General features: G+C 34.2%; 1 protein-coding gene across 2 annotated transcripts in view; it reads right to left on the bottom strand.

Moving 5' to 3' along the window:
• The window catches only part of EPHA3 (EPH receptor A3), a 340,047-nt gene that overhangs the window by 273,786 nt on the left and 38,952 nt on the right, over nt 1-27,309 (bottom strand). The gene's annotated exons all lie outside the window — the stretch shown is intronic.

Below are 27,309 nucleotides of genomic sequence, written 5' to 3'. Positions count from 1 at the left end.
AATATTTCAGGAATAGGACCAAGACTTGGTAATTGATGGATATTTGGTTTGAGAAAATTGAAAACCTGAAAATGACTCTGAGGTTTTAAAGCTAACATTTGATAATCATATTGACCATTTTATGAGGATGTTACTAGTAATGGGCTTTCTCAGAAATGCATCATTTTATCCCTTCAAAAGCCCTGCACAGCAGGTGCTATCATCAAGCAATTATAGAAATGAGACAAAGGAAGGCTTAGTAAGAGATTCAGCCACTTGCCCCAAATTGGGCAGGTGGTTAATCGTGGAGCCAAGACTCAAACTCAGAACACTTCCATTACAAAGCCTTTCCTATTTTCCACTAATCTGTGTTGATGATTCGGAAATAATGTCATTAGCAGAGAGAGGCAGTAATATAGGTAGGAAAGGTTACAGGAAGAAGAGGAGAAGTTTTGTTTAATATAAGCTAAGTCTGACATGTCAACATGAAATGCAGACAAAGACTTTTTCAGAAGGTAGAAAGGTCATCTAGAAGTCATGGGGGAAAAGGGTGGAAGAGTGGAAATTCAGATTTTGAAGTTGCATAATTAAACCCTTGGAAATGGTTACAATGATTAAAAAAGAAAAGGAATTTTAGAAACCATAGTTGAAGTGCTTATGTTTAGAGGTTAGGAAGAGAAAGATGAGCTGATGAAAGAAATGAAACTTATATAAAAATTGCTTTCAAAGCATCTGTATTAAAATCATCTCCACATCAAAAAAGGTATTCGAGTATAGTAAATACTGCTAGAAAAGAAGCATTTACAGAGGAAGGATTAGAATAGGGAGAAAACAAGGCAGAGAGAGCTAACTAACCAGTCAGGAGGGAATTTCAAGAATTTTTTTATTTAATATGAAGAATACAGTAAAAAGTATAAACAGAAGAATATTGCTTGACTTGGTGACTTATAAAACTGTTTTTGTTTGTTTGTTTTTAGGTAGCAGAGGTGTTTCCTTTTTTTTTTAAAAAAGTTTTTAGGGGCGCCTGGGTGGCTTAGTCGGTTAAGCGTCCGACTTTCGCTTAGGTCATGATCTCGCAGTTCGTGGGTTCGAGCCCCGCATCGGGGTCTGTGCTGACTGCCAGCTCAGGGCCTGGAGCCTGTTTCAGTCTGTGACCCCCTCTCTCTCTGAACCTCCCCTGCTCACGCTGTCTCTCTCTCCTAGAAATAAATAAAACATTAAAAAAAAAAGTTTTTAATGTTTATTTATTTTTGAGAGACAGAGACAGTGGCAGAGAAAGAGAGGAAGACACAGAATCCCAAACAGGCCCCAGGTTCTGAGCTGTCAGCACAGAGCCCAATGTGGGGCTTGAACCCACAAACTGTGGGATCATGACTTGAGCTTATGTCAGATGCCTAACCTACTGAGCCACCCAGGTGCCCTACGTATTTCCTAAACTTTATGGAATCAAAGAGGGTACAGCAGAGAAGTTGTTGAGGCAGTAATTATAACTTTTAAAAAAAGTGTTTTATCGTTGAACAGAAAAGATTCAGTGATTCTGTGGATACAGGGCCTGGAATAATGAATTTACCACATAAAGAGACCTTGAGGCTTTCTTTACAAGAAAGTAAACTGACATCCGGAAATAAAAATGTCTAATGTCACAATGCTAATAAGGGTCCAACCTAGGCCAACCAAGGTTTGGGTCTTATGCTCAGTCCTATATTAGTGTCAACATACCATACTACCTCTACAAGACAGAAAGGACTGATTTTAGTGTCAGTTTCGGTAGAACTCTGATCCACAAGTAATCTATAGAAATTTCAACTATAAATTCCCTTTGGTTACTGGCAAAGATTAATGGGTTTGAAACAAATGCAGAAACATGGTATTGCTGTATTTGTAGATGAAACCTGTTTTGTTATTTTATACTGTGTTTAAACATGTTTTGAAATGTTAGTATTTTTTAAAGAAAAGCTACATTTCTGGAAGAATACTTGAGAATAGACTTAACTCTAGTTCAATTGTGACTTAAAGATAATTGTAAACAAAATAAATGTGATAAATATTCCACTATCAAAACTACCATATGATCATATATGTTCTACAATATATAGTGTACAGTGTTTCACACCCCAAAGTTGATGTTTTTATTAGATACAAAAACAATGAAATAACATGGGATGCTAAATAGCCACAAGCCCAGGATAGAAATAAAGTGCAATACATGGGATGTTCATAAACTTTGAGAGATGAATAAAAATTTAAACATTTTGAGCATGGAGAAATGGTCCAGTATTATTTGCTTAATATTTATATAGCAAGTAAACAAACTGGAAGAAACTTAAAAAACTAAATGGTGTATATTCAGAATATTGTTTTGTGTAATAAATGTTTTCAAAGAAAAAGGAATTGATCTAAATAAAAAATGATTGAGAATTTTTTTTTGTAATGACAAACTAAATTGTGTAAAATAGATTTGTCAAATTGTAACGACTATTCCCACATTAACACCAAGACCATTACCGGTTGAAGAAATAGTTAATAATTATCATCAGAGCAGTTTTGAACTTTTAAAAAAATTGAATCAAAGAAATCACAGCCAACTACTTAAGTTACACAGTTCTTGTTTGCTCTGTGTACAGTTTGACCAATTATTTGTGTGTGGTATCTCAGATGTTCCCATATCTTATAAATGGCCCACATAAAGAGAAGGTATTCAACAGAATTTATTCTGTGGACTAACTATTCTATTAACATAAATTACAATGCTATACCATTATAGCTTTATTTGCTACCCAAACTAATTTTTGTTCAACTTTCTACAAAATATTTCAGAGAATATCCACAGATAAATTCAAAGTTTAGGTATAAATGACAGATGTGCCAAGATATACTTATTTGAAAATGCTTTCTTAAATTCTGCTTCTAATTTTACAACTGATGATCAACTCTGATCTCCTGACCAAATTAGACTAAAGCTGATATGTTTTAAAACAGTTGCCTGTGCTGTATTAGCAGCAGGACAGTCCCCAATATTATTTCCTAGTATTACATCCCTCCAGGAGCCTCCTGCACCCAGAGCTATTTGGCATCTAAAATGGTAACATGTACCAATTTGTTTGCATTATGGCTCCCTTCAAAATATAGAACCCAAGTCAATTCTTGGTAGTGAAATTGGATTACAGTACTATACCGAAGAAAGCCAGTCCACCTGATGTAAGTGCACCAGAAAGAAAATGTTCTGGTGGGATGTTCTGGTCAATTTTACATTCTTGTTATTGGTGAGCTAATTCCTAAATCCCACAACCATTTAGGTTGTTATAAATACCATTTAGTATTTATTTTACCAAGTTTTACATATATAACATATTATTATATGTATTATATGCCGTTTTATAATATATAGAGAGTTGATTTTATACAGGGTATTTTACCCTTATTCATATTCATTATCATAGCTTACGGCTTTCAAATATTAGCCTTGTTATTTTGTTTTTCTGTTTTGTTTTGTTTTAATGTTTTTTATTTAATTCTGAAAGAGAGAGAGTATGTGTGAGCAGGGGCGGGTCAGAGAGAAAGGGAGACACAGAATCTGAAACAGGTTCTAGGCTCTGAGCTGGCTGTCACCACAGGGCCCTACCCGGGGCTTGAACTTACAAACCGTGAGATCATGACCTGAGCCGAAGCTGGATGCTTAACCAACTGAGACACCCAGGCACCCCTAGCCTTGTTATTTTGAAGACTATTAACTCTTTATTCCTATAAATCTGAACCCAAGAAGGTCAGGAGTACAATATTTTTAATCTCAGCTATCATCCAATAGTATTATAGGTGTCGAATGGAAGTTAATGAACACTGCACCGTGCAATGTGGTTTCTAGAAGAGATGGCTCGAGTCCCTTCTTGGATTTTGGTGTTCTTTCCCAAGCTTGACTAGTCACCAACACAATCATGCCCTGAATACTTTTTATTGAGCATATATTATTCTGAGTTCTTGATATCTGTAATTTAATATTATCCACCTTCGGGAGCCTGGGTGGCTCAGTCATTTGAGCGTCTGACTTCAGCTCAGGTCATGATCTCACAGTTCATGGGTTCAAGCCCCGCATAGCTGTCAGCACAGATCCTAGAGCCTGCTTCAGTTTCTGTGTCTCCCTCTCTCTCTGCCACTCCCCCACTCATGCTATGTTTCTGTTTCAATAATAAATAAACATTAAATTTTTTTTAAAAAGCAATATTATCCACCTAACTAATCTAATGAGTAAAGAGCATTAATATCTTCTTCCTATTGATAAGAACACTAAACTTCCAAAAGATTACAAAAGATCTTGTCGACACGCTCTAGGAAGTGACAAAGAGAAGGTGTGAACTCGGGCACTCTAGTTTAGAGATTGTACTCTTAATCACACTTCTCAGTTGATTTGGTTTTGCTTATCCTTTCCCCCCCTGGTTTTTACTATTATTATTTTCGGGAAAGTACAGTTCTAAAAGACACTCTATGCCACAGTTCCACTCAAATAGGAATCAAAACTCCTGTTTTCCCTGCTCTGCTGCTTCTTAGTGTCCACTAGCTACTCTTTGGTCCTCAAGTCCCAATCCATATGGTGCCTTGGCAGTGAAGATTTTTCCTTCTCCACTAAGACTGAGTCACTTGTTCCTCAGCTCTCTACTGGCATCACCTTCTAAAGAGTTCTACTCTTAATATCTTACCTCCTACTGCACTGATTTGCTTAAACGTTTTTCTCCAAAGAGGTTACATTTTCCCCACAGGTAAATTTATATGATCTTTAAGAGTACAAATTCTCGGTATAGCTGAAGAATCCAGCAGTGTTTGAAAATTTATGCATTTGCAGGGGCAGGTCATATGAAAGTATAACGTTAGTTAAGGACAACCAGGACCCAGAACTGTGGTGAGCTAGAAAGTACGCTGATGGCCTGAAGAAATTGCACTTTAATTTTTCATAAACACTCCTGTCTCCTAATTATAATAATATCTATCAGCGTTCATCCAATAAATATTTGCTCAACTAATGAAGGAAGAACATTATATTTTTTTTGAAGTTCCAATAAAAAGAACAAAATGAAATGGGTAAGCATTTAACTGTGTGCTATAGACTAAATTGTGTCCCACCACTACCAAAGTTGAAGTCCTAACCCCCAGGACCTCCAGATATACCCATATTTGGAGATAGGTCCTATAAAGAGATGGTAGCATCAAGATCATTAGGGTGATCCCTAATCCAACATGACTGGGATCCTTATAAGAAAAGGAAATTTGGACACAGACACATATAGGGGAAATACTATGGGAAGACAAAGCAAGAAGACAGCTATCTACAAGCCAAGGAGAGAGGTCTGGTACAGATTCTTCCTTCGTGGCCCTTGAAGGCACCAACTTTGCCAACACCTTGATCTTGGACTTCTAGCCAGAAAGAAAATAAATTTCTGTTGTTTATGTCACCCAGTCTGTGGCACTTTGTTATGGGAGCTCTAGTAAAGAATACACCACGTAATAACATTTATGAAAAATTGAAAAGTACAATATTTCAAGTAAAAGTTGTTTTAGGTACCCAGTTAATTGGCTGACATACTAGATTGTTCTCCAAAATTTCTGGGTTAATGTTTTCAATAGATGTGTCTGGCAAACAAAGAGTTTTGAAGAGAGTCAGAAAAAGAATGTAAACCTTTTTATTATGATGATGCCAGTCCAAAAAAAAATTAAACATTTTTATTTATCAGCTTCTAGCAGGGCCTAAAAAATAAGGTAGTTTAAGGTAAATGTACCTGATTTCAATTAGACATATAACATATAAAAAAAGAAGCAGATATGCCCTTTAGGTTAAGGAGTCATGAAACAGTTAAGCAGTAAAACCTTGAGCTGCTACAGATGGAGGATGTTTAATAGTGCACAGGAAGTAGTTTAGAGTCCAAGTTTCTGCACAATGAGAGACCTGTTTTCAGCTAAGACCTAATGTTGAAATTATGCTTCCAAATAAAAGTAGCCGAGGTTAAAATTTGTTTTCCATTATTATATTTGGGTAGAAAATCGCAGGGCTACTGCACAATGGAAGGCATATATAAATAATAAATTAGAGAACACAGTAGGCAAAATTAATGTCTTCTTATGAATTCTATTGTTATAAATAGAGTAAAGTGATATTTTTTAAAAAGTAGCTGATATAAAAAATACTGCAAATGAAAGCAAGTGTTCTTTTTGGAATAAAAGTAACTGAGTCAGGCAATGAACAACATACACTAACATCATCTGGAAACCAGGACTTTACAAGAAGAGAAAAGTCAAAACAGAACTAGGTCTTTTAGTATAGTTTCCAATACTACATTTGGAATAAAGGATTGGACATTGTACCAATCCAATAAATGTCTGGACATTAATATCAGAATCCCACTTTGTATCAGATAAACTTATGGTATACTTCCTACTACATAATGTAAGACCACACCTTCTTGTTTGGTCATATCCATACTCAAGAAATACTCAAATTTATTCCCTTCAGAAATTTTTAACATCTTCTAAACAGACTGGAGTCCATTCAACTACTATTCTCCAAGCAATACCAAGTGAAGAAAAAGTTTCTAGAGAAAGAAGGTAAATTAATGATAACCTTTGCCTAATGCTCCTAGTAGATAAGATGATGGCTGAAAACTGAGCCACTGCATTTGGCAACATGGATGTCATTGGTGTGCCTATTACAGAATGAGACTTTAATTGGCTTATGCCTATCTACATGTGCATTATCTATTTGTTTCTTCAACGACATTTCTCAAAGAATTATTACGCGTTGGCACTAAACCGGTAACAGAAAAATAATGAAATCTATTTAATTTCATAAGACAAATCATTAAATCAGAAAACAAATGAAAGAAAAATGCCCCCTGAAACCCTGTGTTTCTTCAGATTGCTTGTTTTTATTTAGGATATACTAACTGCACAATTTAAAACATTTAAAATTGTCAAACAAAACAGACTGAGGTGCTTAGGATTGTGTGTGTATGTGTTAATTAATATACAATAGATTTATTTTCCAACAAGTCAAGAGACCTGCTATACTGCATTCCTCAACCCAGTTCCTTAGGTGATGCCACAGAGCTATGTCATGGTCAATTATCTCAGATAAGTGCCTACAGTGAGATGACAGCTGCTTAATTTAGCCTCTTCATACACAGGCATAAGCACACAAACAATAAACATCAATAAATCTTTTCTCTGATATTTACCAATTAATTCTAGGAATACATAATCAAAACAAGGTGATGGTTTTTAGAATTATACTGATATTACAAATCTAAATTCATCACTTTATTTAAATTAATTAGCATTTATTTCATATTTATGTTATTCATGAATGTTCACGTCACATTACCAACATCTCTCTTCATATCTTAGTTAATGTAATAATATTATGTATTTACAGTTTTAAAACGCTAATTTGATATAATATCATAGTAAAAGACTTTTAAAAAGTAATTCAACAATGGGAAAGTATGCACGTGAGAATAAAAATTAAAGTCTATAGTACCCTAAAAGAGTACATTCACCGTATGAAGTGAGAATTTAAACTGTATGCTGTTAAGTTCAATAGACTTTTATGATTAATATAAATATGAATAAAGAATTTTAATTTTGTTAGAAAAGGAGAATAAACAAAGCCGCATTTTGTATGGCATAACTCAGAGCTTTACAAAAATGGACACAAAGAAAATGAAAGATTCAAAACATAGCTCAGGTAACAAAAAAAGTCAATAAATTCAACAAACAGGTGCATACCGTCTCATTTCCTTGGTTTAATAGGGCTTTGAAATGTTATCTTTCTACACAATGGGATTTTCTATAGAATTCCCTATACACAACGTGTTTTTCTATTGTCATTTACCTAAACACTGAACGTACTGTGGAATCAGTACTGCTGGGCTGAATGAAACTGTAAAAAGCACCAGCTGGTTGTATTCACAATGGCACTTGTCCAGGTCTCAAATGTCTTATTTATATACAATGGAATCTCGCCAGCTGTTTAATATTTAGGGCTAATAAATGTAATTGGCAGTACTACACAAGCACAACTAACAAAATATCAGAGAATACGTCTCAATGTGAAGTTTGACTTGTTCTCATCTCACATAACTCAATTTGTGACAGTGGAAAATAAGTTTAACCAATTTTTCTTCTGAAATAATAAAAAACTTTTAAAGAAAAAAAATGTAAACTAAGCTGTAGGTGAGTTGTAAACTTACCATCTGTTCTACATTTTATTAAACCAGGGGCATATATTGATAGGCAAAGTTTATACCATTATACGGATGAACAGAGGTATTTAGACATGTTGCTATGTCTCTTATAGAAGGTAAAGGTTATTAAGTTCTTGAGGAAGTCACAATCTAGTGTCAAAATAAATTGCTATTGCGTGAGAATACAGTGAGATTTTACCAAGAGTGGTTTATATAAAAAGGAATATGGAGCCTCTAACTCTGCTAGTCAAAAATGTAACATCGTGAGTAGATTTTTATTTCTAGTAACAAACAGTAAACATGCATCTCTTGAGAAGGAAGGAAGGAAGGAAGGAAGGGAGGGAGGGAGGGAGGAAAGAAGCTTTCTTGCAAACAAATTGTTTTTCTGTGCTTTAAATCTGATTGACAGGAAGGTGATCTTCCTCTCAAAATACTAAGACAACAGATTCCACTAGCAAGTCATTATTTCATCTAAATTAGCCTAAAAAATGACTGTACCCTGGAAATGATATTATATTAATCCTAAACCGTCATCTGCATAATCGTGTGACTATGTGAACCCAGAATGCTCTGATAGCATAAGGGGTGGAAGGGCAACACTGTGTAGAGATTGTGAGCAACCAAATGAAGTGAAAAATGGAACTGGAGACCAAACACATTCTTCAACCCCCCTCTATTCCACACTTAGCCCTAAAGAAAACATAAAAAAAAGCATAGTTCTGTAGCTAATGGTGATGTATTAGGGGGTAATAATGATGAGAATCTAAATAGGTAAGAAATCTGAATTCTAATTCTGTTTCTAGCACTTTCTATGTAACATTTGGTACTTAGTAACTACCCCTAAATCTCTATGTTCTCATTTACTAAATAGATACCAAACATAAGTCCCCTCTGCATAACTAGTCACTCAAATGCCCAATTCAACCATAGTTAATGCTGGACTATCCATCTCACAGATTAACATGTACTCTGGGACAACAGAATCACTAAAAGTTAGCTTTTTAAGTTTTTTAATTTCCAAGATTTATAAAGATGTTTGACATCAAAAAAGATGTTTGATATATTTAAAATTAACAAAAACAAGCATATAAAGGGTTCTGACGGCAGAAAAGTCAGAACTTCTCTGAACGTCCTTATATTACTGACACTGTTTTTACTTTGAATTATATAGAGAAAGCATAATGTTTCAAGATTTAGGTTCTTAAATATACCCTGATTACAGGTGCACATACATAGACATGTGCTGTTTTCATAGCACAGTCATACAAATAAAGCACAGAGCTCATCCGGAGAATAATCTGGAAACAGGAAAAAAGCAGACAGTAAAGTTGGCTCTTCTATTTCAGACACTAAGAAATCAAGAATGTGCTTTCCGAACTGGAGGTACCAAACTCCCTGACAGTTAAGGACACCAGATTTGGATGAGTTGGATCTTTTAATCCCAGGAGCAGTAGTTCCTCACTTGACAACCGAATATCACTTCTTTTTTCCCTTAAGTCCCCTGTCTTCTCACCTGATTTCCCATCACCGTCTTGCTACAGAACACTCAGCCTTACTAGAAAATGGCAAACATGGGACTAGGGTAAAACTATTCAGTTTTTGAGTTTTGTTTCATTTTGTCTTAGCAATCACAAGGGATACCAAGAATTCTGACACGGAAAAACTTGAGTGCCATGAGTACAGTATCTTTCACTGATTTTTTAAAAGAGCGTGTGTTTATATTTTGGATTATATTCCTGCAAAATAGGAGTTTGGTTGTTCCAATGCTTACTTTTTTTAAGCCCTTTCCTGACTGCTACTTTGTAATTTCTGCATATGATTATTGAAAGTAGGATCACTTATGGCACATCCAAACTAAATTCAAAACAACCAGAATGTAATTAGATTAATTGCCAGTGTAAACCACCAGCCCAATGAATGGGGGTATTTTAAGCACAAACAGAATGTGATGCTTTTGATACTACATAATCCCTGTGGCCTGGATCATACTGAGATATCCCTGTTGTTCAAGGGCTTCCATTTAGATGAAGTCACTCAAACTGATCAACCGGCCAATCAACTACTTTTACACGGTTACCCTCATGTTCCCTTCTTGAATGCAAATAAATAAGTAAATAAGTAAGTAAGTAAGTAAGTAAGTAAATAAATAAATAAATTTTCCCTTAGGAGAACTAGTTTCTTTCAAGTTCCCACTAACTGAGATAAAGTTGACCATCCTTGGCAATGATCTCTATACCTACTTGGTCTTTGAAACATTCCAATATCAACAGCCTACAAATTCCAAATACTGCTCTGAATCAAGTACATATTTTCAAAGGAAAATAGCAAATCTTTAAAAAGCAGCAGGAAAAACTCCACATGAAAGAATTTATAAAAATTATACCCTTAAGACATTATTTTTTTATTTTTTTGAAAATTTTAAAAGTTTCCTTATTTATTTTGAGAGAGAGAGAGATAGAAAGCACAAGGTGGTGGGGGAGAAATAGAGAGAGGGGAAGAGAATCCCAAGAAGACTCCTCACTATCAGCACAGAGCCCAATGCGGGTCTCACACTCACAGATCATGAGATCATGACCTGAGCCAAAATCAAGAGTCAGACACTTAACCGATGGAGCCACCTAGGTGCCCCAAAACATTTTTATATTCATAGGATATTCAATTATTTAAATCTCAATAATTCTAATTAATCCACAGAATCTCATACACTTTTTACAACCATGATTAGATTCAAGCCTTGAGTTTTGCAAAGGAATTTCAGATGAGGATGCCAGTGTCAAAATCTGTCATCACTTCCTAATTTCTGAAAAATGACAACTATTTACTGAGTCATTCAAAAATATGTGTAAACAGATATACAATTCAAGATTTCTGCTTAAGAAAAGACCAAATTTTGTCTAACCTACCGAAAGATAGAATTCAGGGTTGTCTTAGCTTTAGCAGTTACATCAAATTACAATAGATAATGTGGCTTCGACAACAAATATTTATTTCTCACATTTCTATTATCTGGGAAATCTAACTTTATGGCACCAACAAGATCCAGAGTCTGATGGGGGCCACTTCCTGTTTGTAGATGGCCATCTTCATGTTGTATACTCATGTGATAGATGACAGAAAGAGATTATCTCTCATGTCATCTTCTCATAAGTGCACTAATCACATCCAAGGAAACTCCATCATCATGACCTAGTTAGCCCCCAAGCACCCTCTTCCAAATACCATCACATTGGGAATTTAGGCTTCAACATATACATTGGGGAACAGAGACATTCAGTCAAAGCAAGGACTATCCAAAATGGGATTAATACGGGGCGCCTGAGTGGCTTAGTCGGTTAAGCGTCCGACTTTCACTTAGGTCATGATCTCGCGGTTTGTGGGTTCGAGCCCCACGTCGGGCTCTGTGCTGACTGCCAGCTCAGAGCCTGGAGCCTATTTCAGAGTCTGTATCTCCCTCTCTCTCTGACCCTCCCCTGCTCACGCTGTCTGTCTGTCTGTCTGTCTCTCTCTCTCTCTCCTAGAAATAAATAAAACATTTAAAAAAATATATGGGATTAATACATCTCAAGTGCTCAGTAAACCATGTGGGGTAGGAGGAATATATCAGAAATTCAATCCATGTTTACGTGGTCCTACTTCTAATTTATATTTAATTCTAATTTTCTGTACAATATATTCAGAAGTATGTGTACACATAAATCTATAGATATCTATAAATACATAGTGGTAGCTAAACAATTATTTTAATGATCAGGGTGTATTATCAAAATGCTTTGATGGTTTAAAATTATACTGGGAATCTGACTTCAAAAATTACCTCCTTGAATCTTCAGATTAAAATCACATTTGCAATCAGTTTTCCTTTCAGGTTCAGAAATTTCTGACATTCTAACAAGTTTTAGTGCTTGCTCTGTGTATTCCAATCCAAAGACCAAGCTATTTATCACAGATAATTTTCATTCAAAACATTTTAAATCAAAGTAATATATACCATGTGATTCTGGAAAGCAGAATTCATGGAGTTTTATATCACATATAGATGGTTTTGATCTTTCTACGTTTCCTGCTTAAAAAATGAGTAGGGGACATCTTACTTCCCTGACATTGTTACAGAAGTAGAAAAATATGCTAAGTTTGTGTTGGTCATATCTCAATTTTTACATACATATTATTTCCAGGTAAAGCAAAACAAAACAAAAAAAAAAAACTGTACCTACGTGCACACACATAACTCATCCCTATACTTTAAAAAAAACTTTAATTTAATTGAAGACTTTTTGTCTTCAAATTTTGGCTTCAAATGTATTGACTTTTCCTTTTATTTTTCAGACTTCACCTTATTTCTCTTTGTCATAATGTACAATACATCTTTTGAAATTACTGAAACGAGTAGATATCTATGTGGACTATCTGGAGAGTCAGCTGGACATCTATTCAAACTACAATTTCCTATACCAAGCTATCAATGCATTCCTACCTCTTATTTTTAAAGAACATCCTGATGTTTAAACTCTCCATGAGGAATAGCCGTATTTTCTGTTCTGCAGACTACACCGCTAGCAATTATACATTCCCGGACTGATCTTTTGCAGATGTCAAAGAAATTTGATTAAAGAATGTTCGCAGAATGGAGCCATGGTTGGGATAGTTGAGTGCCACCACTGAGTATGATATGCCCTTGCTATAGGAAATAAAGGGTGGTATGAGACCCATATTTATTTTTCACTGAAAGGAGGGCGGAGATGGAGGGTGGTAGGGAGCCGGTTAAAATCATGAAGAATAGTGGAGGAAAAAGGAGAAAAGACATTGGTGATAGTATGGCCAGTAAATGAGAGCAAAATTGTAGTGAAATAAAACAAACATAAGTAAGAATGGAAATAATTATTTCCATAGTCTTTAAGTGTCCACGGCTGGCTAAATAGTTTTAACGCAGTATTTCATTAGTCTAAAAGACAACTCTTTCAAAAGGTGCTAGCTAGTGCTTGTGCCAAGAACAATGACGTGACAAACTGGAAATCAGGCCTTACGTGGATACATTCTCCGCATCACGGTTTGCAGCGCCGGCTCCGGGGCGTGCAATCCGCGCAGTCGCACAGCACTCTGTGCTCAGGAGCGCGCACTTGCGCAATGTACTGCTGTCACTATCATCAAATTGTGTATAATTTTGAATTTATATTTGCGCAATGTACTGCTGTCATTATCATCAAATTGTGTATAATTTTAAATTTATATTTGAATAATAATATTATTACATATATATAAGGAATTATTATTATACCTAGTATCCCTCAAAGTAAGTCACTACTACTGATATCTTATAATACTAAGGGACATTTCAGACTGAGTACCTCATTGGCTGTGGAACTAAAAATTCAAAACTTAAGCAGGACTAAAACACCATAGCATTGAATGCTTTAACATTTCTCTCCACTACCATTTCCATCATACTGTATTTTTTTTTCATGCTATTTGGTTGTACCCTCTTCTGAGCTGGTTATTGGTTACCTACCAAACAGATCTATTTGAATGTCTAGCTGCATCCTCAAAAGTTTCCATCAGTGTACAAAGCTGAACTATATGACACAGTATATAACTGCTACCTTTTGTTGTAAAAACAAAATTCTTCAGTAGAAACTGGAAGAGTCAGACAAAACGGCATGATTTGCTTACTCAGTATATCTTTGTTATGTTTACTCAGCTAGATTGTAAATTCCACAGGAATGTGTCTGTGTTCTTCAGAATCCCTACCACAACTTCAGAACAAGGCAGATATCTAATAATTACATGTAAATTCACTGAAAGTCTAAAAAAGAATGAACTGTGGTATGAAGAGAAACAAGTGGAATAAGGAAGTGGTTTGAATAACAGAACTAGAAGATCATTTTGAGTCTGTCAAACACAAATTGCTTGATTATAAGAGCACTTGTGTTTAAATAAAAAATAAGCATTTTCAAAATTATGAAAGCAAATTTTAATTACTCTGTGTTAAAGAGTATGGAAAATGTTATGTTAAAAATGGTTAACCATTCATTTGGCTTATCCACATCTTGGTCAAAAGACTGTGACAAAACCTCTTTTTTTTTTTTTTTTTTTTTTTTTTTTTTTTTTTTTTTTTTTTTTTTTTTTTTTTTTTTCTTTTTAACTCCCTGGGAATTATTTTAGCTCCTCCTATATGAGTAATTCTTAACAAATTACACGAACTGAACTTGCTGGAGTATTTCCATATGCATTTCACTTACCAAAAAAATGTTTTTCTTTCATGTAAAGCACAGGTTTACCACTCAAGAGTTTCATGGAAATAAGTCTTTTTTTTTCCTTAAAAATTAATGACAGAGAAAAATAAATGACAAAGCTGGAGTCAAGGAATCTTGGAAACAGTCCAATTGTTTTATCAGCTGCACCACAAGGCAAGCAAACCTTCACCTTGTTTGGCCTTATACTTGCTACTACACCGCTGCTTTTCATACTCTGCATTTTGCATATATGAGCAAACCCTCCTCCTTGGTTTAATATGCTGATTACTGTAAAATAAGCATAATGTCAAAACAACATTTGTCCCAAAGCATCATAAAGCTGTGGCTTTCTAACCAGTGCTCCTGTCACATACCAGTCAGTAAATATACACACCATAAATTTAAGGGTATGGTCTCATCTTTCTCTTTGGGGAATGGAGCATACAGCCTTAAAAATCAAGAGAAACGAACTCCTGATTCAGTTTACAGTAGAGTGGAAAATTTACAGAATAAAGAAAGACCAGGTTTGGAATTGTATAAATGCCAATGTCTAAACATTTCACATTCAAGACTGGTCTATCTACCATATTTTAGATATATGGAAGGAAAGGGAGAACCTTAATGGAGATCATTTTTTGAACATATAGCTGTTTTGACATCTTATAGTTGGTGTAGTATGCACATATGAATTTTGAGGGAAGAAATTACTCCCTGTGTTCTAGAAAAACATAGAAACAAAAGAAAAGTCTTTCTAAACATTCTCAGCGATACATCACATTGTCTTACTGTAACTTTTCTATTCTTTGATAACAAGAATAGATAGGAATAAGTAAGTCCCACTTGAGCTACATTTCTGCATATTCAGACATTTAAATTATTTAGCCTCTAACTCTCAGGGTATTAAAAAAAAAAAAACGCTGCTCTCAGTGAGACACTGATTTCATGCTGTGACAAGCTCAAAAATGAAAACAACTACACAGATGAGAGAGTTTTTCACTAAACCGCAGCTCTAAGCACAAATGAAATCCTGCTGGGAACATGTATCTACAAGTGTGAGTGTGTTTGACTTGGTAACACACATTTGTGACTCTATGTGTTAATAGGAAAAAGTAAAAAAAGGAGCTACACAAGGATTTCATTGTCCACATTTCTTGAAGATCTTTTTTTTTGTAGTTAGTTTAAAAATATTGGCAAGATTTAAACATAACACTTAGTATTGGTTCAAAGGCTGTCTTCACTACAGTTAACCACACAGTTCTCTGCTCTGCCCCATAGGTGACCTCAACCCAAACAAAAAAGATGAGAGAAGATTTGAACTTTATACTTTTACATTCCCCTTGGACTAGTCTGGACCAAAGATCATAAAGAGACTCGGTACGGATCATATGATTTCTTTCTTCTTAGATGATGCAGTATGTGTTCTATTATTTAAGAAATAAAGTCAGATGGTAACTCCTTCTTAAAGCTCTCCTCCTTTTTCTTTAATTAGACTTCTTTAAAACCCTTTCTCTGATAACCCTATCTATACCGCATTCCTTGTGATAATTGAAGGAAGGATCAGAGACACAGGGATCAGTATTACACTAGGAGAAATACTAATCTTCCAAATCATTTCTGTTTCCACTATCATTTCATAATTTTTTGTTTAGATCTTTGGAAAACATGAAAATGCTTGTGAAATAATTCAACATTGAAAGAAACCAAAATAATATTTTCTAAATGGTTGGTTAGGGGATAAGGAAATTATTTTCTTCAATTTAAAAAAAAGAGAACCCAAATCAAATTTATAATAAAATGTAAATGATATAACTTCAATCCCTTCGTTTACAAAAAAGATCACATTTTAGTAATATATTACACCTACAGTTTGTATACCATAACTGTTTCTTTTACTATTTTATTATGGTATAATATGCTGTGGCCAAAATGAATAAAATTTTGAACGTAAACACACAGAAATTGTTTCAAGATTCAGATGCTACCAATAAGTAGCAAGTGATATAAAAGATCTTTTATTTTCCTTTACTCTTCCCATAAATCTGATATGAAATTGTTATTTATCTCAGTAAATGGAAGATAAAATATTCAAGATATGTTTCAAAATATGGATCCTTTAAAATGTAAGTCTTAAAATATTAATATTTTAAATATTAAATTATATCATTCAGAAATAATTAATATGTAAATATTAATTCCTAAAATATATATTTTAATGCACCTAAAATAACTAATGCAAGCTCTGTCTTCACCCAGAAACTTCATAGATACTGTACCATCTACAGTAATAAATGGATTCACGGAGGCCATATTTCCCAAGGTCTAAAATTTAGATTAGAACAAAAATTTCTTTCAGGACAGTTGGTGCATTTTTGCAATGATGTCTGGTTTCACAGACATCTTTCAATTCCAATTCCTAAAACCACTCTAATATATGTAAAATTCTAAGTTCTTTATTAAAATTCCTTTTTTAAAAATGTTTATTTATCATCTAGAGACAGAGCACAATCATGAGAGGGGCAGAGAGAAGGCGAGACACAAAATCTGAAGCAGGCTTCAGGCTCTGAGCTGTCAGCACAGAGCCTGATGCAGGGCTCGAACTCACAAACCATGAGATCATGACCTGTGCTGAAGTCAGATGCTCAAATGACTGAGCTACCCGGGTGCCCCAATAAAATTCATTTATACATCAGTCTTATCTTTCTACAAATGAAAAGGAACATTCAACAGAAATCAAACATAACTTGTAATAAATAACCTAAAAAATGAACCAAAGTGTTCACAGATGAAAAAGGCTCTTAATTATAAGCCTTCAAAATGTTGACTTCTAATTAACAGTAATTTATGCATCATAATGCTAGAGGAACTGCACCTTTAGGTGGTTTAATAGAATAATTGTTCTCAATATTTCAGGACTATCCATCTACAAATAGATGAAGTTTCCATATTGGTAAAATACTGGTTTTAATACTTTTATAAAATCCAAAATAGGAATAAATTTCAGTAAACAGATAACACTATAGTCTACCTCTTGGGATTTTCCTCCAATAGTTTAGGTCCTTTTAGGGGACATTGTTTTCATTATTTTTAGATATTGTATTTTTGCTTTGTGCCTCAAGCTGCTTTGGAAATTTTTGGGTAGAATAAATTAACCAATCAATAGAATTTCCTTAAATAGCACACTATCTAAATAGGAGAGAAGTAAAATGAATAAAAGGAAGAGAGGTAGAAAAGAGGAAATAACAGTAGGCAGCACAGCACAGTGAATACAAATATAAAACACATGGAAGATTGTCGACAAGATCCCAGTTTAAGTTACCCAGAGGGAGATGTACAGAGTACTTGGATAAATCAGTACATTGAATTTGCAATCACTGATTTAAATTAGCTAACTTGAATATTGGGGTTTTATTTTTTTAGTTTTCTGGCATTTTCAGTGGCTTTTCAAAACCCTTTGTAACAAACTAAATCTTAAACCTCATTGACAATTTCAAAATATTTTCATAAAAATAAAATCTAAAGGATAAATGGAGGAAGGTAACGCTTTACACGTGCAATGTGCTGTCAGCCTCTGTCACTCTTTATGATGACTGAAACCTTACCAATGGGAGAGAGAACATCAAACCGGAAGACAGAAGGCAGATGTAGGAGACAGAAATATACATATATATTTTTTTTTATTGTTAGAGTTCCAAATGTGGACAGGCAATCCAAGGCATCAGACGTGCAGTCATTCCTGGAAGCCCCCCGAGAGATTTCAAAACTCGGTTGTCAGTGCACACCAAGGCATACACAACACTCAGACAAGTGTCTCTTGCAGGCGTGCTGCATAGAACTGCTGGCAGCTCGCTGCCTAGCACTCTGCACATGCTTAGACGGAAAAATGTTTGGTATGATCTTGAATCAGATATAAGAAGAAAAACTATTTTTACAGTATTTAGGAAAATCCCAAATGATGATGAGAACTTGAAACACACACACACACACACACACACAGTAGCCCTTTAATGCTGTGCTACATGTAGGCAAGTGTTTTGGCTTTGCAAATTAGTTATTCATCAGTGTCTAGAAAAATATTGTGTGTGTATGTGTGATATTATGTTTTATATCTGTGTCTTGTGTGTATTTATTGTTGCATGAGTGTCTGAAGCACTAAAAATTCTGTATGTCTTTATTTCCATAAACATAGAAAACTGAAATTATAAATTTGGAAAGTCATTTTTGGATTTTATTTATTCTTCTCATTGCATTCTCCTCTAGGTATATTCCAGGTCTATTCCAAGTATTATACAACAAATTCTGACCATGACAATTATTTTGTTACATATTTATTTACATACTTATAGTTAAGTACATTATAACACTCCTTGCTGTAAGCAATATTAAGGCATCTAACATTTGTTAAGTGCTTTATAAAGTATTGTTAAATGCAAGTCTGTGAGACATATATTATTACTTTCATTCTACAGGTGAGTCTAAGAGACTCTTAAATACAGAGATCAAAGTAAGGATTGCTGGAGGGGTGTTGGGTGGGGGGATGAGCTAACTGGGTGATGGGCATTAGGGAGGGCACTTGTTGGATGAGTAATGGGTATTATACGTAAGTGATGAATCACTAAATTCCCCTGAAACCATTATTACACTATATGTTAACTAACTTGGATTTAAATAAAAATAAAAAATAATAAAAAGAACTATTTGTAAAAACAGTAATTTTACAAATATTTAACTACTTGTAAAAATAAATAAATAAATAAGAAGAAGGATTAAATGACTAGGACAAGAATAAAGAGTAAATGGAAAAAGATCTCTCCAAGTCAAGTTTTTGAACCTTGAACATCCATCATCTTCCTATTGTGCTATGTTACTGATATACCCAAATTGAAATGTATTGAGATCTGCATCATAAACACAGAAATGGAATGGAAAATGCTAGAAGATCTAGTTCTGTATTAGAATATGGAAAACTAAATCTCTTAAACTAATATGGAACTTGTATCTAAAATAAGAAGTTGCACTCAAGATAGCATCAGCTGGAGGCAGTGGTGCCCAAACAAAACAACAAGAAAACAAAACACATAAAAACCTAATCAGAAGGAGAAACTAAGTCCTGGAACTTATGACCTTCTTGCTCCTCCTTCACTTTCTTTTCCTCTCTCTCTCTTCCTCCATTCTTTTCCCCCTCCTCCTCCATCCCTCTTTCTTTCTTTCTTTTTTTCTTTTTTTTTTTTTTTTTTAATACTAGGAGTATCAGGGGCACCTGGGTGGCTCAGGTGGTTAAGCATCAGACTTCGGCTCAGGTCATGATCTCACGGTTCGTGGGTTCGAGCCCCGCGTCTGGCTCTGTGTTGACAGCTAGTTCAGAGCCTGGAGCCTGATTCAGATTCTGTGTCTCCCTCTCTCTCTGACCCTCCCCAGCTCACGCTGTCGCTCTCTCTCTCAGAAATAAATAAAACGTTAAAAAATTTTTAAAAAAAATACTAGGAGTATCAGAACATAAGAGAATCAGAATAGGATTACAGGCATGGTTCAGAAACCAAAAGGAAGTTTTTAGACGGCAACCTTTCATTTAAGAAAAATATTTTAGCTAACTTGTAGACATGAAATCTTAAAATGGAATAATTTTGTGAACTAATATTTAGGAATAGTGTCTTAAAGGCCTATCAGAAGGAAACAAAACTTTACAAATGTATTCAAAAATCTGAAAAAGCTATATTTTAACATAGCTCAAAATAAACCTCCACATACTGAAATACATATATTTGACCATTCATGTGTTTTAGTATTTAAAAAATGATGTGCTTTAATAAATGATCAGTAACTATACTGCACCTGTAAATCACAACTTGAAATGAATGGTTTAAAGTTGTCTAGAGCTTGTACTTGGAACGGATCTTGCAATCTGAGCATAGCTGGCCTAAAATATATCATAAAATATTGACACTTTTCCAACTTAAAAGGGTGCCAAATTTTCCTGGAGCAAATTGTACTTGTAAACACCAATCATTTTTACAACACTTTAAATTATCAAGTGCTGGCACTTGTGACCCAATTTGTTTAAGCGTTATTTTGGATCACATTGAATAAAAAGGGCATATTTTCAAAGACAACATTCTACTGCCAAATAAAACCTACTCATGTTTATTTCTTCAGGTGAAAGATTCAGGGTCAAATTTTAAAAAGGCTATCACGTTTTTCCCCTTACGAAACCCTTACAAAACCTATTGTCATATTTTCAAAGCTTGGTTTAATTGAAAAAGAATTAAGCAGGACCAGAGAATGTTACTATTATATGTCTCTAATTAAACAGAGACAAAGACAAAACAAGCATCACAAAATGCCCTCATGTTTTTCATACTTTGCAAATGTTACTGTTGTCAGACTTTAAGCTGGATATTTTTTAATATAGGACCAGAAACTTATAATTACTGGCATTTGATTAAATGGCTAGTAAAAGTTCTTTTCAGATTTCCTATCTTTATGAAGTATTATCACCTCTATAAATATTATACTGTGATATTTGTTTCATAATTTTACCTGATGCTTAAAGAAACAAAAAAAAAAAGGAAAGAACTTCCATCAAGATATGTGCTTCCAACACTACTGGCTTTAGCTTGTAACTTGAAAATTAAGGGTAATGATAAATTCTGACTTACATTCAAGACAGGAATTTTTAGGGAAAAAAAAGACAGACTTCTACAATATACTGCAAATAGATTCTCTCCAAATCGATCTTTCCATAATTTTACTTCCTAAAGTGATATGCAAATTACATATGTTCATGAACTATTCAGAAATGGATTAAAAAACAAACCCAAACAGATGCAATCTATCCACAGATAACAAATTCATTGCATTAGCTACAAATAATCCATAGTCATAACTTCACATGATACAGCATTTGGCTGTAGTGAAATGTAAAGTAGTAAAAGCTACACACACAATCCCATCACTTTTTGTCAGTGAATATATTTATATGTATATCTGTATCTACCTAAATACATATGAAAAATTTTTACAGAGTCAAAATGCTCAGTACATTTTATGATTTTAAAAACATTTTATAAGCGCTTTCCTTCATTAAGACTTTTTTAACTTGTGAAAATTACTCAAAACCTTTGACTAATAATCCCAAAGTCAGGTCACTTTGGTTGTTAAATAATCTAAAATACCTCAAAATATTGTTTTGTAGTATTTTTCTTTTGTTTCCAGTACAAAGAAGAAAGCAAAACAATTTTATGCACATCACAGCACATAACTACATAGCCATGGATGTCCTATTTTTATTAACAATATGGAATAGGTCACCTTTCTGGTGAAATATTAATGGTTACTTGTTGTCTTCTTAATCATTATTTTTTCATTTAAAATCAGTCCACTGATAAGAAATATATTCTTCCCCTTATAGTTTTTCCTGCCCAGTAATTCTGCATACATATTATTCTAATAGCTTCCAATGGATCCACTTGAGTGACCAATGGAGAGGTTAAGTTAGAGTAAGAGAAAGCATTGCAACTAATTAATATGTCAGAGGAGTACAGCCCTAGCCAAAAGAGTTAATGAAGCTTGCTAAGGACACATGTGGGCCTTTTGTAACACAGGCCTGACTGTACAGCCTAGTTAGGTTAAATTGTCTGTCAGTTACTGGCCAGTTGGCCACCACCTGGCTGCCTAGGCCAGTCTCTCCCCCATCCCCAACAGCCCTCTTCCCAGCTCTCAATGGCAAGCTGCTGCCACTAAACATGTAGCAGCCTCTGACAAGGTCTGGGCACACAATGGGCTCCTGACAAGTGAATGAAGGGCCAGGGTGACACTCTGAATGGGGAAGATTTTCCCCATTTAGACTCCTAATGTTCACAACAACACCCATAAAAAAAAAATCCCATCCTTGGTGTCAGGCCATTAACATTTATAACAATATGCTAATAACCTTCTAGATTACTTTCAGTTTCCAAGGACATTTAAATACATGAATTGATGGCTTCAAAACTTAAAGGAGGGGGGGTGGAAAGAGGAAGGGGTAGTTGGTTAGGGAGGAGGAAGAAACAAAAAGCAAATGGGAGAAATTGCAATCCATCTCACAGAAAACTACTTTGAAATGCCTCCACCCAAAGAGAGAGCTTCTGTATGGAAAGATTATAGTTCAGTCCCACACAATGCCCCCAGGATAATGTAATCAAATCAGAAGGTAACTCCTGATTCAAACTATTTTTAAGTCAAGCCATGGATTCTTGGTTTTCTGGTTATATATTACCTTCTTTGAGCTACAACCAGGGGCATTTCCAGAGTACTCCAGGTAGAACATCTGCCCAAATAGCATATTTTTTTAAGTATTGTAAAATATCACATCACAAGAAAGAAAAATGTCATTATGGAAACAGGCCCTGCCTAAGGTTGTACCTTGAAGCCATTAAGAAATTAATGAACAATCCTGAATAAATTATAAAGGATGTTTTCTTCCCCATTATTATATAATTTGCCATTTTCTTAGAATAAAACAGATGTGAGATGGAGTTTGTAATATTATGTAATAATATTCACTCAACATAAGCTTCAAAGTTAAGTATCTATTTAAGTTATCATAAGAAAAACACTTATCATATACACTACCTGCTATACTATATGTCAGAATTCATTGCTTCTGCCTTAAAGAAAGACAGCAACTCTTTCTTTAGAGCCGATTAGTGATATTCATTCAATTTGAAAAACTGCTGTTCCCAGAGATTCCAATATTGAGCTGTAGCCACGAAATTGAATCTGCCTGGCTACCATGAGAAAAGGCATTTGAAAAATATGATGTGCTTATTTTAAATCCTGTCACAGGGACTTAAAAGAAGTAGGGAAGCCTCCCATATAACATTTCACTTTTATTTACTGGGTAAAATGCTTCCTGTTTTATGCAGCTTTGAGACAACTCTTATAGATTTGGAGCATCAAAATCTGCATGTAATGCACAGGCAAATTTGTACCAATCTGCAAATACATGCCCATGAGGTGATGCTAAACAGAACCCCTTTTTGTAGGATTAGCCAGCTGAGCAGAAGTCTCAGGATATAATTCTTGAAACATGACTATGAAAAAGTAAACATTTCCTTTTCATGCTGTAAACATCTTTTATTTTTAATGACTCCTTAGACAAGGAAACTACTGAAATTAACTCCAGGTAATATTAACAAAAATAACAACAATAATGTGCATTCACATATTGTTTTGCAATATTCAGATTTAGGATTTAGTATTTCTACTTGGGCTCAGGATTTCACTGTCTACCCTCTTGCTCTAACTTCAGTAAAGAGAGTTATCACAGGGGACCCAGAAGAAAACTAGAGAAGACACTAGCTCATATGCCATTAGCCCCTTGGCTGCACTTTGTCCTCAAAGTGTGTATATTAGAAGGATCAGCGGGTATCTCTACTGCCAGAGTACTACCATTCCATGTCTCTCCGGACAGAGAGCTAGAGTAGGATGGTGTCCTTGATGGTTTGGACCAGTTAAATCCACATAGTAAACTACTTAGGAGGAAAAGAGAATAGAATCCCCACATTTAAACGTAAGTAATTCTACTTCTGTGATTAAATCTTCCTTTTATAAAGAATAACTTTATTTTATTTTTAGGAATAATTTGAATGTATTATTAATTAATATTAATTTACATATTAATAACAAGAATGTTGATATTAGAATTTATTGACTTCTAAAGTCACTCATTTGGTTCTTTCAATCACCACCAACAACCTCATGGGATGTCCTTATTAACAAATTCTTTCAGGAAAAGTAGACCCAATGCTATAATTTCTATGAAAAAATGTGACTCAAAAACCAAAGCCAAGGCTATAAAGTAGCATTTACATACCAGTAAAAGTGAAGTTGTGTTACATTTGGGCTTTAAAATCTCAGAATAAAATGGCAAGAGGAATAACTTGAGAGAAACCTCTTTTTATATAACCATGTGATCTTGCAAAAACAGAGTTTTCAAGTTCAGGGAAATAGGATTCTGACATGTATGATAAAATCTGATAATATACAGGAAAACTATAGTCATATATGTGCTTTTTTTCTGTCTCTTCATTTGGGTTATTAGTTACATAAAAGAATTGTTTTACATATAATAATCAGCAAATGAGTAGGTATATTTCCTGTGCAGATTATTTAAGATTGCAGGTTATTCTATATATAAAAGGCAAGATGATTTAAATAATTTTGTCATGGTTAAAAGTAATAAAGAATAATACAATTGAATCAGATGTAACATTTAGGAAGCATAGCTAAGATGAAATAAAAATGAATATATGGTATCTGCATGAAAAAATTACAGTGTTCTCACCAGAAGTTTAGATATCTTTAAAAACTATTTTAAAATAGATAAAGTAACATATACAATTAGCAAAGTGATAAAATTCAACTAGTATATTTTTCAAAAGTTGTTTGGAAATTCCATCTTTTTATATGTTTAAATTACTTTATGTTTTTACAAAAAGAAAGTCTAACTTTGCATTTGGATGACTTAAATGAGCTGAAGCTCTTTCACTAAAACAAAGGTTGTCTGGCTGTTGGTCCAAATCTCCAGCCAAGAGGCAATTGTTGTCTCTAGACACAGACAATTGTTGGTGTTTATTCTACTGAAAAATGTGAATATATTGTGCTTCTGAGTATTTGCTTAATTTAAAGAGCTTTCTGAGAAATGAATTAAAAAACAGATACATGAAACTCCTTTTCTTTAAATTTTCTGCTAGTTTTATCTTCCAGTGGAGTTCCAGAATTACTCCACACTTTCTATTTCAACATATTTACATATTACAATCACTGAAATATATCACAATCATTGAAAATTATTTTTATATATTATGATATGTAAAGATAAGGTTTCTTTACCCAGCAATAGGAATTTAGCATGTAGCTTAATATCCATTTTGTTCTTACTTTCTAAAACAGATGGGCAGGAGGAAATTACTATGCATTCTTATGTTTAATTATTTAAAATCTCTTCAATTCACAAAACATTGCATTTCGTTCATTATCAGTACAGTTTTTCCTTCTTAACCACAGTTTTGATCTAATATACTAAACTCTGAAAAAGTTTCCAAAATATTAAAATTTAAAGGAGATTTGTTAATTACTATGAAATTACGTTTTGTTTATATTTACCATAGTCTATAATTCTCAACATTAAGCATGAAAAAATTAGGTACAGTAAATTAAGAATTAAGAAGTTCAATAGCAAATGTTATTTTTTTCATGTTCTTTTGGTTTGTTTTTAATCATAGTCTCTCTAATGGTTGAGGTCTTTAAAGCAAGACTTAAAAAACAACCTATCAAAATCACACGTGTGTGCACACGTGCACACACACACACACACACAAACACTACAAAACCTTCCACTTTGAGAGATCCAGTAACAAAATACCACAGTTGCCAAAGTTATCTGCTTCCTATCAAGACCCGTGTTTGGCACAAGAAGTATTCAATTCATTCATCATTGTCAATGCACTAGTACACTAATTATTTCAAATTGTTTCCTCAGCCAGAGGTCTAGGACAAATCAGGCAAGCCAAAAATAGCAGTTATGAATAATTATGCATAATTTACCTCAAGGCCTGGGCCAGTCTATCATTAAAACTTTTACTTGCCACACTGTGATCTCTGCTAATTGCAAACTTTAAAATTAGTTCAAGGTTGTCTTTTTATCCAGCGCCAACCTCAAACCCTCTTCCTAGTGACTTTCTGGTATTTTGGACACTTCAAAAAAAATGTCATCAGAATTTAGTAAATATATATATATATATTTATATATATGTGTGTACATATATATATATATATATTAAATGAAAGATGGAAATCAGTGGAGAAGGTATTGCTTCCACCTTTTGCATCGCTCAAATATGTTCACAAATGGTATAAAGATGAGGGGTTAGAAGTCAAAATATGGTAATGACCTAGGGGTGGGAATTCCATCCTGTTTGAAAGAGAAGAAAGGGCTTTTAGCAACGTGCAAACATTTCTCTTCAGAGGAAAGTTAGTTCTCAGACAGTCACTAAACTTTCTTAAGGAAGGGAATCTTGACATTGTACTATTCATTAGAAAGTTCCCAGTGCACTTTGACTCTGACCTTCATTTAAGACAAAAACTGAGACATCAGAGTCTTTTACCACTGATACGAGGATTTCTAACAGTTATTTTCAACTCTGCAGCAAATATAACACACAACTGAAGACCATGCATTTTAATTTCTATTTATTCTTTGTAATGTGACTTTTCCCATATAGGGAGATTGTTATGGACACACTTCACTATTCCCCATTTCTCCTCATTTCCCTACCCATTTTGTATATTGTAGTTATAGCTTATCTTATTGAAAAAGATTAAAGAACAAATAAATATGATATTTCAAATTATCCATCCTTCACTTTTCCAACTTTACTACAATTTTTCTTATTCTAGGTCCTTGATTTTAGGCCATGAAGACATATATCACTAAGCTGTCATCCTCCTGAATTCTTTTCTTTGTGTAAAATAAAGGATGCTCCATTTCACCTCAGACACATTTTGAGGAGAAATGGGCCAATTTGCAGGAATGTTTTTCCTGGCTATGTATGACCTGTCAGATAAATGCTCATTCCACCTCTTCTTAATAACACATTATACTTGCTGGGTTTCTGTGCTTGTGTTTTGTGCTGTTTGTTAACTAATGCACTCAAAGAATCATCCACGCAAGACACCCTTTCAATGTTGCCAGGTCAATTCACGCAAAGCATGAGTGCTATCTGAGGCCTCCCTAAACCTTATTTAGAAATATTCTGAGAGTCTGAAGTTTCTGCTAAAACAGTGGTATGGAAACTGGTTGTAAGGAGATGATTCCAAGAAGCATAAGAAAAAAGGAG

The sequence above is a fragment of the Hyaena hyaena genome, unplaced genomic scaffold (genome assembly GCF_003009895.1).
Source record: "Hyaena hyaena isolate Hyena2069 unplaced genomic scaffold, ASM300989v1 scaffold_1204, whole genome shotgun sequence".
In the NCBI taxonomy this organism is placed as follows: Eukaryota; Metazoa; Chordata; class Mammalia; order Carnivora; family Hyaenidae; genus Hyaena; species Hyaena hyaena.
Note: the sequence above shows the minus strand (reverse complement) of the source record. Positions and strands in the feature narration are given on the sequence as shown.